Source organism: Aotus nancymaae, unplaced genomic scaffold (assembly GCF_030222135.1).
Source record: "Aotus nancymaae isolate 86718 unplaced genomic scaffold, 86718_ANA_hifiasm-v0.15.2.pri h1tg000010l, whole genome shotgun sequence".
Taxonomy (NCBI): domain Eukaryota; kingdom Metazoa; phylum Chordata; class Mammalia; order Primates; family Aotidae; genus Aotus; species Aotus nancymaae.
The window spans coordinates 39707061-39721850 of NW_026988421.1; the positions used below are offsets into that span (position 1 = coordinate 39707061).

General features: G+C 44.8%; 1 pseudogene; it reads right to left on the reverse strand.

The window, feature by feature from the left end:
• Window positions 1-2118: 2118 nt before the first annotated feature.
• Window positions 2119-7543, reverse strand: LOC105718891 (protein Shroom3-like; annotated as a pseudogene).
• Window positions 7544-14790: the final 7247 nt, after the last annotated feature.

Sequence of the window (14790 nt, forward strand, 5' to 3'; positions counted from 1 at the left end):
TGGTGCAAGGGTATTGTCATCCCTAACTCCCACATGATTCAAGGGTCAAGTGTATATTCAATTTCTATATATTCAGATATATGTGGTTTTGCTTCTCTGAAAATTCTGACAGACCATTTAGTTATTCTCTCTGCAATTGTGTCTTCATATGGACCAGGGGAATAATGGTTACAGTTTCTAGATTTCTATTGCTCTGATGGCATACCAGAGATTTGAAAGGAAGCTAAAACAGTGTCCTAAGAGTTAAACTCTCTCCCCTGATTCCCCAAAAGAAAAAGAGCTTGAAGCTGGGGAGAGGAGCACTAAGCATACCAATTCAGTTGGGTCATTGGTTCTATATTTGGTGAAGTAGAAAAATATGGGTAAGATGTTGAAACTTCATAAACTCCCCTAGATTCCTTCTGTTAATACCAAACATTATTTTATACTGAAGCACATTATCATATATATGAAAGTCAGATTAGGCTTTTAACATTAGCTAGGGACCTATAGAAGAAGCTATTTAGAGAAGTGGATCTCAGGGCAGTATTTTTGTTTTTAAACAATACTTAACCTTATGGCAGAGGTGGATGGAAACTGAATTATCTCCAGAAGAGCAGGAAAAATAGTGAATCTCAACTCATTCTCTAACAGATGGCTTTCATAGGAGACAAAGTTCACATATTTAATGTCCAGTTTCATAAAAGGTTTTGCAAATGATGCCATTATCTCATACTACACAACCTAACAAGCGTGCTTGCAATGGGGTTCAGGTGAGTGAAATGAACAGTCCAGGACTAACTTACCCCATTATTGTGGAAACCACTCAAATGAAACCTTCTATGATTACAGGGTTGAGAAGACCATCTCTCTATGAAACGAAGTGCTTTACATTAGTAATTAGAACTTGTAACAGCTTTGGCCATGGATGTTTTGGGATTTAAAAAAAATATATAGATGTACATAAAAGTTATTTTCTTTTACTCAAAAATTCCACTGTAGTACAATAAATAATGTTTGTCTTATGGAGAGCATGTATTCATTATAAACATATTAACTTGGTAAAATTCTTGCTTGCTAAAAATACTAATCAAGGGTGTACTCATGTCATTTCTACACAGCAGAATAAAATGGTGGGGGCGTGTGACTGTTGCTTGGATTCGGGCTCTGAAGATTATCAGTCCAAATAAATGCCCAATCCCTTCTAAAACTTATTTGTAATAAGTTGCAACTCCAATTATAAAAATGTATGGTACCATCAAATGAAAGGTTGTGTAACTTAGAGAGATCATAATACAAACTGCAAACAGACCCACAAGTGCCACAGACATCACACTTCTTTTTTTTTGAGGTAGAGTTTTGCTCATGTAGCCCAGGCTGAAGTGCAATGGCTTGATCTCAGCTCACTGCAACCTCCACTCCCTAAGTTCAAGTGATTCTTCTGCCTCGGTCTCCAGAGTAGCTGGGACTACAGGTGCCCACCAACAAACCTGGCTAATTTTTGTATTTTTTTTTTAATCTTTGGAATTCATTTCATTAAGGCTTTCACAAAATACAAAGCTCAAATGTAATTATCTACATCCACCACAAAACAGAATCAAATAAGCACAACCGTCATAATGATCTTTTCCATTTTAAAAAATATAAATAACAATGTTCAAGGTTTTACAATTTCTTCTTAGTGTGTGTCTTTTTAAGGCTTTATGTTGCAGACCCTTCATTGATGGTACTTGTACCCTGCCATCAGGATACATTGCCCACCAGCAAGGAAGGCCACTGGACATCAAGGCCACTGGATACATTCCTGAGGGAGACACACATGGATCCATGTTGCCTCAGCCTGTTAAAAACTAAATGATCAAACACCCTCCAATCAGTTCTGTTTCATTAACTTTCTTTCTACTGCAAAGTAATAGTAGAAAGGGGTATGTGTCTAGCAGCATTCGGGCTCTCAGAAGATCAATCAGGAAGGGCAAGAAGGAAAAAACAGGCTTCCTCCTGGAGAGAATTTTTTCCCTTTCATCCAGAACAAACACCAATAACCCAGATAGTTCAAACAGTGGTTTGTACTGAAACATTTTTCAGATTAAATAGTGTTGATAGAAACAGCCATCTTTTGGTTGGGTATTTTAGAAGAGGTTAAAGTGGAGAGGTTACTATTGGGAAAATACCACTGAAAGTACAGCCCCCAGTAGGAGTAGGCTCACTTGTGAGGCCTTGGGAAGGAAATCCGAGGGCAGGCTCTCCAGCAGACACTTGACTTGCTCCTGGCCCAGCTTGATCTTGTCGTCCAGCTTCCGCTGCTCGATGAGGAGGGTGGACTTCATTTTCACAAAGTGCTGGTAGTCCTGGAGCTGCTCCTCTGAAAGGTAATTGGCCAGGATGCCCAGCACCACCCGCTCCCTGCGATCCAGGTTCTCCTTCAGCTCCTGGGTGTCCTTGTACTGCCCAGCCAGGATCTTCCTTTTCTCATAGAGAGAGCTCCTTTCTTCATTACTGGCATCTTCACCAAGCCCACTAAGGACGTTCTCAACATTGGCCGGATGCCCTGAGAGGGAGAGCAGCAGGTTGACCACCTTGTCCAAGTCCCCTGTGAACACCCTGTACTTGTCAAACTCATTGGGCTTGCAGAGCTCGCTGATCAGAGCCTCCACCTTTTCTCCCAGGGTGTTGTTGAGCTTGATGTCCATGAGCAGGCTCCCCTTCGCCTCCTGGAGGGTCTCCAGCTTGTGGGTGAGGCTTCCAATGAGCTCAGCCTTCTTTTCATTGACATCCACTTGTTCCTCTTCCTCATTCACTTCTGCTGGCATCTCTTTGATTTTGTTCAGCAGCTCGGCCTTGGGAGCAGACACACTGTAGTAGGCAGGGCAGTTGACCAACATGCCCACTGCTTCCTTGTCTTCATTCCTTTTGCTTTCACATCCTGAGCAGCTGACAGTTCTCTGCATGGTCTTCCTCTTTACACTGTTTTCCTTCAGCAAGTTCACATCTTGGGGAAACAAACCTTCCATCAGGTCCATCGTTGTCTTCAGCCTGGAGTCTGGAGCCAGAATGTCTGCCAGAGATTTGTCTTGGTGGACAATTTCCTTGGCCAGAGCCTCTGTTCTAATGTCTTCTGAGCTCTTCTGAGGATCAGAACTTTCTTTTCTAAACCCTGAGTTCCATTGACTGGATCATGGGTGAGGCTTTGAGTCTGGGTGTGTGCTGGCTGCCCACCAAGAGACCCAGCAAGTTGGGGCTACATCCTCATGATGGAAGGTGGTTTGGATTCAGCCTCTGAACCCTTGATAGAAGTTTGGAGTTGAACCCTTGATAGAAGTTTGGAGTCTGGAAGCCAGTATCTGACTACCTACCACGTAGGCTGCACCAGGCACATGCCTTTCCCTTGCAATTGTCACCTTAGTTTCTTGGTGCGGCCCCTCGGGGTCCTCGCTGTCCAGCTGTGCCTCACACACAGCATGGGGAGGAGGTGGAGGGAAGTCATCCATGCTATATGGCAGGGTTTCCTGACTCAGTGGAGGAGGTGGGGGTGGGAGAAGAGTTTCAAATGTGGGGCTGGATGTGGCCTTGGGGTGCAGATCCCTCATAAACACTTCAATGTCACAATCCTCACGAGGTCCCACAGGATGGACTCAGATATTTGGAGGGAGATCCTCCCTGGAGTGCTTGGGGCCCCAACAGGAGTGCCTAGGTCTGAAGTACTGTATGAACTTGGAAGACTCTGCTGTTTTTGATAGTGCTTGAGGTCTGCAAACTCAGGGGCTGAGGATTCCTCAGGAAGGCTGTCCTCTCTGGCTGCGTGGGCCCACTTCACTCGAGGAGTCGGCCGCTGAGGCAACAAGACCTTTTCCTCATTTCCTCTTCTACCCCATGCTCTGGGCCGTCGCCCTCACAGTCTCTTGGACCAGGAGGCTGGGTCAGGGTGTGACCATTGCTTCTGTGGGTCATGGCAGGGGTGTAGGGCGGGAGAGGCTGTCACCCTGTCTGACTATCCTGTGAGCAGTAGCCAGAGGGAACGGCTGAAGGCAGAGGGGTGCCAAGTGGGGTCAGGGGTGCAGCCCTGGTATCTGTGAGCTGCCCTCGCGTTCCTGCCAGTGGTGGCCTGGGGCAGGGTGTCCTGCTGGCTTGCCTCTGATTGTCTGGGGTTCCAGGACACTGACTAGGAATGGAGGAATCACTGATGGCTTTGCAGCCTGAACCACCCCAACGAGGGGTGCGATGGTGGGAAAGCAACGGCGTGTCTTCTTGGCCTCTTTCTGAACAGAGTGACCTAGATCCAGAGCCAGCCAAATAACATGGATCCTTCAAAAGACCAAAGCCATTGTCTTCCCCCAAAAGCACATCCTGGCGCTTGTCTGCGGTGGCGGGAGATGACCTGGACTTCACATGGACAGGGACGGGGAGGACATCCAAGCGTTCCAGCAGGTCCTCTGCCGACATGGACTTCCCGGCCCTGGCCCCCCAGGTGGGTGGCTCCCTGGGGGTCTCATCCACCATCTGGGTGCCCCTTGTTCCACCGTTTGCTCCACTGAGCAACTCCCTTGGGACCTGGAGGTCTCCGCGTCGCCCTTCCACGAGGCGGCGGCCACCGGCGAAGGAGCTGCTGCGATCTCGGGGAGCCTGCGGGGTTTCTGCAACAGTGGCCAGCAGGAGTGTGGCCTCCCTGCGGGGCTGCAGGCTGGGCTCCCGCAGCGAGCTCAGGCTGGAGGCCAAGGCGCGGCTGGGGCCTTCCGGCGCCGCGGGGCCGGGCTGGAGGTATGTGCTCTGGGCGCGCTCGCGCAGTGGCCCAGGCTCCCGGAGGCCACAGCCGGCTGTGGAGGCCGGCCACTTGCCCATTTTGCCCTGGATGTAGTCGGCCAGGGCGCTCTGCTGTAACTGCTTCAGTTCGGGCCCCGACAGGCTGAGCGTGGAGCAGGCCTTGCCATCCCGCTCGAAGAGGCGGCGTCGGTCGACTACGCTGCTCTCCGGGAAACGCATCCCCTTCCTCTAGGGGCCCAGGGGTGCCGGTTCGGCCTCCTCCGCCACCGCCACCTCGTTCATTTTCTCAGGCTCCGAGTTGGAGCGCTTCTTCTGGTCCGGGGTCAGGCGCCGGTGATCCCCTCTCCGGGCGGCAGGGGGCGCCGGCCTGGCCAGGTCGCCCTCGGCGAGGGTCACGCTGTGCCGCTCCCGGGGCGTGTGCAGGGAGGCGGAGCTCCGCAGCCCTACGTGAGCCGAGGAGGGCCGTGGCCGCCAGGGCCTCGACGTCGCGGGCGCTCCCAGCTCCAGGTACCGGCTTGGAAAGGAAGTGGCCCCCAAAACGCGGGACTGTGCGTCATTGATGCTGTTCCAGTAGGCGCGGGTGAAGGGGGCATCCAGCAGGAGCGACTCGGGCCAGCCGGGCCTGCCTTGCCACTTGGCCTCCCTTTCCGGCTCGCTGGAGAGCTGGAAGGTGCTCTGGCTGCGGAGGAGGCCAGCGTCAGGCCTCTGGGGGCCACGGCCGCCATCCGCGGCTCCTCCGCTCAGCTGCTGCCCGCAGGGCTGCCGGGAGGCCTCCTCCAGCTTTGGCTCCCTGTTTTTTAAGTGCTGCTCCCTATTGTCTAGGGCTTCCGCCGACTCAGACTCAGAGAGACACATGTGGGCTTTTGTCTCCTCGAAGTCCTTCCCATAAGTACTCTAAGTTGAGACGGTCCTGCGGGGCTTATAATTAAGACCAGAACCGGGGCCTCCCACACTCAGCCTCGGGCTCCCTTGCTCTCGCTGCTCGTATTTCGAGACCTTCTCCAGCACCGAGCAGTGGAGCTTCCCGTACTGAAAGCCTTGAAGAGCCGAGGCGCTGCCTGGGCCGAACCCCTCCAGCCGAGACTGGATGTGTGCGGGTGTGATGGAGGAGGGCGGCTCTTCGGGCCTTGGGTCTGCGCAGTGGGAAGAGGCCAAGGCACCGGTCCTCCCCTCGGGCCGTGGGTAGAAAACATTCCAGGAGCAGCTTTCCTCCCAGGGTCTTCTGCCTTGGTGTTGACTGCACGGATGGGCCTTCCCCCGGGGTAACTCTCCTGGGCTCCCTGGCCTAGCTCCAGGCTGCTGTGTCTTCTCAGACTCTCAGGAATGTTCTGGAGAGATGAGAAGGCTGACTTGGTCTTGCCGAAGTTGCCTGATAGACTCTGGCCTAGGCCTTCTCTCTCCAGCCTCCTCCAGAGGTTGGCATTGTGGTCTTCCTGGAAAGTGCCCTCCCAGGGCTCTGAGAGCAGGGAAGATCTCTTGTCTTCACTTGCTTGCCAGGACGGGGCCTGAGGGCATTTGACGCTGTGGGGATGAGAAGATGGTTTGTTGCTGTGGGTGCTCTTTCTCTCATTGGGATGTGGGCTGTTGCCTTGGGGAGGTGTGAGATGTCTCTTCAGGGAGGCATCCTCCTCATTTTCAGGCACTGAAGAAAAATGGACTTTGGAGGGGACATACTGGCTGTAGCTTCTGGTTTCTTGTCTACCAGGGACAGCAAGTCATGTCCTAAGGGCTGGCAGAAGGCAAACGCAGGCCTGCTAGATCCATTCTGGCTCCCATTCTCATCAGTGGTAGCCATCTTGTTGCACGCTTCCTGAGCGGCTGTGTATCCACTCTCCTTGGCCAGTGCCGGGTAGAGAGTCCCGCTGCTCACAGAAGGCTGGGGCACCTGGGCAAAGTGTGGCTCCAGGGAAGGTACGGGGTAGATGCTGGTCGGCAGCAGAGGTTTGCCAGGTTGGGCCTTCTGGGTATAATTATGCTTGGGCTTCCTTGGGGGGCTGTTCTCTGGACTCTTCTCCGGCACAGTATGCAGCTGCTCCTCTGTGAATGGAGACTTCAGGGAGCGTAAAGAGTTTGCCTGAGGCCGGCAGAGCCGTTTCTGATCAAGGCTAGACCAGGAGCTGGGCCGCTCACGGTGTCGAAATGCTGCATAGCTGTCATTCCGAGCTGGAGGCAGGGGTGCTGCCACTTTAGGAGGGAGATTGTCAGTGGCAGTCTCAAAGGAACTGGGGCACTGCTGGCTCCAGGATGGGGGTGGCACTCCCTTGCCCCGAGGAATATTAGACCATTTATCATAGCCCTGACTATCTGCTGAGGCTCGAGCCTCCCTACCTTGAAGCAGCAGGGCTGAAGAGTTTACCTCATACTCTGCTGAGACTGCCCTCCGGGTGTCATAGACTGTCTTCACATAGCGAATATCTGCCTGCCTTATCCCTTCGAGGCCACCTCGAGCAAAAGTTGTATCCATGGAGCCTGAACGCTCCCGGCCAGAGTTGCCAGGGGGTGGATACTATAGGTTGCTAGAACTGGTGGAGAAAGAGCTGTAAGCCGAGTTTCTCTTGTTATGGAAGTGGCTGAGCTGGTCAGTGCTGTCAGTGGACTTGGCAGGGGAAAGATGGCAGGGTAGGTATGCTCCACTGGGCTCCAGGCTCTCCATGCTCCCCTAGGAGCTGCACTGGCCAGGACTCTGCCTTAGATAGGCACGGTCATAGTTGGAAAGGTCACTCATCGAGGAGCCGGAATGGTAGCTTTGGTGCCAAGGAGGGCCAATCATGCCCTGAGATATCTGCATCATGCTGGCATCAGGTTGGTTCTCCCCAAACTTAGTTGTGTGCTACGAGTGAGGTTGGCCTGCAGGCTCACTGCGCCTGTGTTTCAGCTGAAGTTTAACCCCTCCTGACAACGCTGCTTTCCTGTGCTGTGTGCCAGAGGTGAGGTGTTCTGAGCTGACGAAGTTAGAGTCACCAGTATCTGCATGGCCTGGGTCTGCACACACATCTCATCGCAGTTCGCCTCGTGGCCGCCGACCCCAGACTGTGCAGGGCTCCAGGCTACGCCAAGTTCAAACTTCGCTGCGGCTCAGAGGAGGCAGGACGGGCCATCGCTGGGAGGAGCCCAACGCGTTTAACAATGGGCAGCCCGGCCTCCCCCGCGCCCCGGCTACCGCAGCACGGTGGGCCGGGGGCGCGCGACTGGAGGACGCCGGTTCTACGTGGGGCGCCGAGGGTGCGGTGCGTTCGCCCTCCTCGCCTCCTGCCCGGGCCCGCGCAGTCCAGCCAGCACCCGCTGCACCCGAGGCAATTTTTGTATTTTTTGTAGAGACAGAGTTTCACCATGTTGGCCAGGCTGGTCTTGAACTCCTTACCTCGTGATCCACCCGGCTTGGTCTCCCAAAGTGCTAAGATTACAGGTGAACATCACACTTTTAATAAATATAGTAAGTAGGTTTTGAATAGATTATTGTGGCCATTTCTTCTTTCACCCTCTACCAACAAACTTTATTCAGATATAATTTACAGAAGTGTTTTTGACTGAATTAAGCTTTTGCTTCACTCTTCAAATTAATTTACACATATGCAGTGCATAGACCTAGAAAATGCAAGGAACTTTGACACTGTGGAGATGCTGTGTTGCAGGTTGCAGGTTGCAGGTTTCATATATAGCTTCTTTTGAGAGCAATCAAAAGTGGACTCTCAAGAGCCTTTTTAAAGGGGAATTTGTTATTACTCCTGCTCTCCATATTAAAATATTCTAAGCAGGTTCTTTGGTTGTCACTCAGTCTGATGGGTATCCTGTCAGTGTGTCCTAGAGGGAGTGTCAGTACTTCGCAGGGTCTCTCTGCCAGTCGCTCTCCAAGATGAGCTCAAGGAACATTGCCAGTGCCGACATCCCTCTCATGACACTATTTTTTATTGTCTCCAATAAATGAAGTGAAAGAATGTAAAGGGGAAAACCTAGAAAAGATACAGCAGATATAGTTCTAGAGTCACAGATTCAAATACTTTGTAGCTAAGTTTCACTTTTGAGATTTTTCTCAACATTGGGATTACTTTTGTGGTATTGGATTATTGGTACCTGAGGCAACACACTTTGTTCTGTTGCTCCAGCCCATATCTGTAACAGAATCAGCTGAACTTCCCAAGATTTCAAAGGTTAATACCCAGTGTGTTGGGTTTCACTGTAGTGGATATCACTTGTCACCACTGCCTACCACTCCGTTCACTAGTGGGAACACAGTGGCTCCTAAACAGCTAGAAACAAGATGTGGAAGCAGGCTTGCTCCCACTCCCGGCTCCTCCGTCCTGCATCAGCATTCCTTTCTTTTCTTGTGTTCTGCCAATGTGGACAGGCAGAGTTAGATCTATGCTTTTCTTCTCTTAGGATCTTCTTTCCATTCCCCTTTGCCCAAGACCAAGTTTATTACCACATTTCTAACATGCATCTTACCTACTTCTCATGTACTTTCTTAAAAGATTATACAAGATCTAAAGGGACCACTGCAATCTTGACCACTAAAGGGTTTTGGGGTAGGATGTAACTCAGATTATGGTTTTTGTTTCCAATTCTAGAAAAGATAAATGGGTTTTACTGGTTTTTTCTAGGAGACAACTCCTACTGCTTAAATGTGTACCTAGTCACTACTCTCTTTTTTGATTGCTGACATCAGCACAAAGAGTGTCTACTTTTTATTATTCTAGTGTATGGAAGATTGTTTGATTTGTCTCTCCTAAATTTTGGGGGGTAAGCTGATTTGTAGATAAAATAAATAATAAAACTGAAGGCGATATCAACACATTTATTTGTCCTAAGTGCTTTCAGGTAGTTTCTAAATCAGCAATGACAAAAAAGTTTTATCTCACATAAACAGTCTAATTGCAGGTGACCTCCGAATGCCTAGGTTGATAAGAATTCTATATATCAAATCTGGGATGTAGATTTGCCATAATGAATTAGTGACATCATATGAGAGGGATAGAAAAGTGTTGATAGTCATGACATATAGTCCATTCTTGGAGAAAACCAACAGAGACAGAGAATTACTTTGTCAGTTTAAAGTGATTTCAAATGTTGGGGAAGAGTTCTGGGTAAGAACCGGTAGAAGAAAAGAAAATTCATCTTGCTATACAGAGGCAAGAGGATGTTGACAAATAGGCATATTTTTTAGTACAATAACTTTTTGAAAATGTGCTAAAATACAATGGTATTCTTGAGATGATTATGCAGACCATAGTAGAAACTTTGAAGGCTAACAGCGTGTCATTGCTTATTTTCTTAGCTCAAAGGAATAAAATACTGAGAGTGAAAAGTGTAAAGCAGATGAAAATTGGCCTCTTTACAACTGAATGAAGATGCTCTTTGTATAGCAGAAAACATTTTTGAATTAGACTTTCAGTGCCCTACATTTAAACATAAAATTTAAAAAGATAATATTTTGCTGAACTCTATGAAATAATGCTTTTGCCATTTAATGAAAAACCAATTTCCCATAAAAACAGAACTTGGTGTTCTTGGTTCAGATATCTTCAGAAAAATTTTTGTTGTTGTCGTTTTGCTTTAAATGTAGGTATCCTACATTTAGCTTAGAAATAAAACAATATAAATTTGTTTCAGAGGTGTTAACCTGGAAATATGATTGTCTGTGGCTAGGGTGCATCAAAATGTCTGAAAGGGTAGTGCAGTCTTTGTAAATGCAGGCAAATGACTTATAACTGTCCATAAAATGTGAGTCGTAACATCAGTGAAATTAATAATATGATCATTTATTGTCTAGTGAGAAACTATTCATTAATATATACCTGTTTGCTTCCTGATTTCCTTCTTTGACCTTCCTCTCCCAACTCCTCCTCTTTTTGTTTCCACAAATACTGACTTTCTACTATGTTCCAAGAACTATACAAGGCTTATGATACCATGGCATTGGTGATCCAGATAGACAAGGATTTTCACATCATGGAGTTTGCAATCTAGTAGGGAAAGCCATGTGTTTATCAAGTTATTAATAATGTGTTGTGTCAGGATGGACTGAATTGTCTAGCAGTATCCTTTTTTGGTGGACAAAGGAGAAATTTGGGGACTAGAAAAAGTGATTTCAATAATGCAACTATTTATTGCTTGTTAATATGAGGAAGGGATAGAACAAATATATTTTGATCATAAAATGTCCAGTTGATTTATTTTGTAAGGAATTGGGCCAAATTAATATTGACAAGATAAATTAAACTTTTTGTTTTTTGAGACAGTATCTCGCTCTGTCACCTAGGCTGGAGTGCAGTGGTACGATCTCATCTCATTGCAAACTTCACCTCCTGGGATCAAGAGATTCTCCTGTCTCCCAAGAGTTGGGGTCTGTAGCTGGGACTGCAGGTGTGCATCACCATGCCTAGCTAATTTTTGTATTTTCAGTAGAGAAGGGGTTTTGCCATATTGGCTAGGCTGGTCTAGAACTCCTGGCCTCAAGTGATCTACCTGCTTCCACCTCCCAAAGTGCTGGTATTATAGGTGTGAACCACTGAGCCTGGTCAATAAATTAAACTTTTTAGTATATACTGGATATATAATCCTTAGAAAGAAATTCAGCCATATAGTGGCAAACTGTGTCCTGTTACCTGGGTTTGGTTCTGCGGTATCATGGTAATTGCCAACAAATGGCTCCAGGCCCACCCAGCTTCTTTCTAAACTTAACATATACATCCGTCTTGACCTCAGGAGGGTGATGAATGCTACTGCACTATTGAATGTTAATTATTAAATATTTTAATTAAGCGAATTAGTTTCTCATGCATCTAGCTATGGCTTTAATAGTTTTAATCAAAAAAGTGAATTTTCTGGTTTTCAAAGCTATAGCTAGTAAAAAACCTCACAAAGAATGATTATTGCAAAATTGAAGAACAATCAATTTAGTCTCTTTAAAAAGAAAAAGGTTGTTATCCACAAGAAATAATAATTCTTTGTTTAGTCTAATTTAAGAATATTAAAGTATCTCAAGATGTAAAATCTGTATGCTTCTAGCTTTTGTGCCCATGGACTTGTGAGAATTAGGATTTGAAAAATAATGTCACAGTGAAAACAAAATGTAAGAGTAATCTTGGCAGTGCACCAGAATCAGAAATATACTTAATAGTCAGAGATATGTGATAAATAATAGAAATTCACTTCTTATAGTAAAATATTTTACAACCCAAATTTAAAACAAAAATATAAGATTAAATATATCAGTTTGATCTTATTAAATTAAGATGATTTAAATTCTCTAACAGTTTGTTATTTTACAAGGGAAATATGCTGAGGATTTCTAGCATCATTTAATACACCTGAGTGATTTATTTCTTTTCTGACTATATTAATTCAACCACAGATTGTATCTTATGAGTGCTTATCCACATGTGTTCAATGAGCTCTCCTTTTTATGAATACAGTGATCAATTGAATGGGGCTGGAAAGATGCTGCTTTAGAATGACACTCTTAGTTTCATAAGTATGCCACTGTGAGATTGGAATCAATTTGCAGAAAATAAACAATTAGGTATTGTAATAATATAGTTATCTGACTGAGCAACAACTTAATGGCGTGAAACCAGCTCTCTGATGGGACCTATTGGTGGAGAAATGTAATTAATCAAACAGCACACACCTGTAGTTGGTCTGCTGATTCTCTCTTGTGGCTAATAAATCACCAGGCAGTTGGAGTACACCCCCTATAAAGAGTTGCAGAGAAAGATTGTGTAGCTAAGTAGGGCAGGGGCACTAGACTCAGTGCCCTGGAAAAAGACAGTGTTGGCGCTCATGCTTCTTGTGCTCTCAACCTGCCTCTCTCCATCTGGAGTTGGAGTCAGCAAGGATGACCTATTAATTATTTCATTCTATATCTTCCTTTGGAGCACCACAAGTCTTTGAAAATAAACCTTTAAAAACAAATTTATTAATAACATTAAAATTATTTTAAAATTTCCCTACATATGTGTTTATATGTATGCATATATACATAATCTTACAAAAATGTGTGTGTGTGTGTGTGTGTGTGTGTGTGTGTGTTTGTGTGTGATTTTTAGCATTTGAATTTTGCCTAGCTTCTCCTTCCTGTTGTTTTCCCTTGGCTCGGTTCCCTGCCACATGATAATTCAAAATGCTACCTTGTGTATATCTTTCCATGCTTAAGTATCTATCTCACTATCTACCTTGCATATTTGTTTTTTTTTTTGTTTTGTTTTTAGAAAATGAGATTTTATGTCCACAGTGCATTTTGATTTTTATTCATCAGTGATTCCTGTGAACATATGTCAGCAATAACATAGAACTTTTTTCTTTTTCAATGTTTATATTAATTATTTCACTTGCTTGTGATCTAACAGAACTGCTAGATCATCCATGGTAATAAAAAATGTTGGTATTACATATTATACCTGTAATATTTCTATGGTTAGGCTTTGTGTCCCCACCCAAATCTTGTTTTGAATGGTAATCCCCATAATCCCCAGGCACTAAGGAAGGTACCAGGTGGAGGTAATTGAATCATGGGAGTGGATTCCCTAATGCTGATAGTGAGTAAGTTGTCAGGAGATCTGATGGTTTCGTTAGCATCTGGTATTTCCCCTGGGGCAGTCTCTCTCCCGCTGCCTTGTGAACAAGGTGCCTGCTTCTGTTACCTTCTGCCATGATTGTAAGATTCCTGAGGACTCTCACCATGCAGAGCTGTGAGTCAATTAAACCTCTTTTCTTTATAAATTACCCAGTCTTGGGTATTTATTAGCAGCATGAGAATGGACTAATTCAACTATCTAATTTTAATTAAATTACTATATGACAGGAGATTGAGTGTCTTTTCAGCATCAGTTGACATGATATAAATATTTTGATGTGTTGTCAGATTCTATTTGCTAAATTTTATTTTTAGTTTTGGCATCTATATTTATGAGGAGTTGACCTATTATTCATTCAAAAGATGTTTGTTGAGTATCTGCTTATGTCATGTACTAATGTGTGTACTAAGGATATGGTATTGAATCATAAACATTCCTGTTGTTATGATGCTTAAATCTAGGAAAAGGATTTCTTTTTATTTCTATAGAAAGAGTTTTTTTTTGTAATATTAGAATCATTTTTATCAGATTTGTGTTAAAATGATTTTATCTTTCAAAAGTTAACTGAAGGCATTTTCCTTTTCTTCCTCAGAAAAAAATAGATTAAATAAATCTTCTGTTCTTTGAAAGATGGGTCAAACATGGTAATGACCCTCTTTGTTCTTGATGCCTTTTTGAATGGTGGACTTTTAGTTGCCTTTCCAAATTTTATGGTTTTTGGTGTATTTGAGTTTTTCATTTATTTTAGGTAAGTTTTAAAAAATTTGTATTTTGCAGGGAAGGCATTAACGTTCATAGCATTTCAAATATGTTTCCTTATATTTTCATGCAGCATTCTCTTGTAATTCTTTTAATTGCTCCTGCATCTGTCTCTGTTTCTCTTAACTCTAATATTGCTCTATTTTTGCTCGGTTGTTTTGTCTTGTTAATGATTCTGCTGAATAGTTTACCTGTTATTTTGTTCTCTAAAGAACTGAATTGCATAGTTCTTTATCTTTCTTTATCCTTCCTATTCTTTGTTTTCTATTAGTTTCAGTTATTATTGTTATTAGTTGCTTCTTTATTGTTACTTATTTTATTTTGTGGTTCTTTAATTGTTTGACTGTTTTTTTTTCCTTTTTAGTTGATATGTAATAGTTGTAGATATTCATGGAATACAAAGTGATATTTCAATACATGCATACAGTGTGTAATGATCAAATCAGGGTAATTAGCATATCAATTATCTTGGATATTTATCATTTTTCAATGTTGTGAACATTCAAAAATCCTCTCTTCTAGCTCTTTGGAAATATACAGTAATTACTATTAACTATATTCATTCCACAGTGCTACAGGACACTAGAACTAATTTCATCTAGCTGTAACTTGGTATCCATTAACTAACCTCTCCCTCTTCTCTCCTGGCTACCATCCCTACCCTCTCATAATTATGATTCTACTTTCTACTTCTATGAGCTCATTTTTTTTTTAGTTGCCA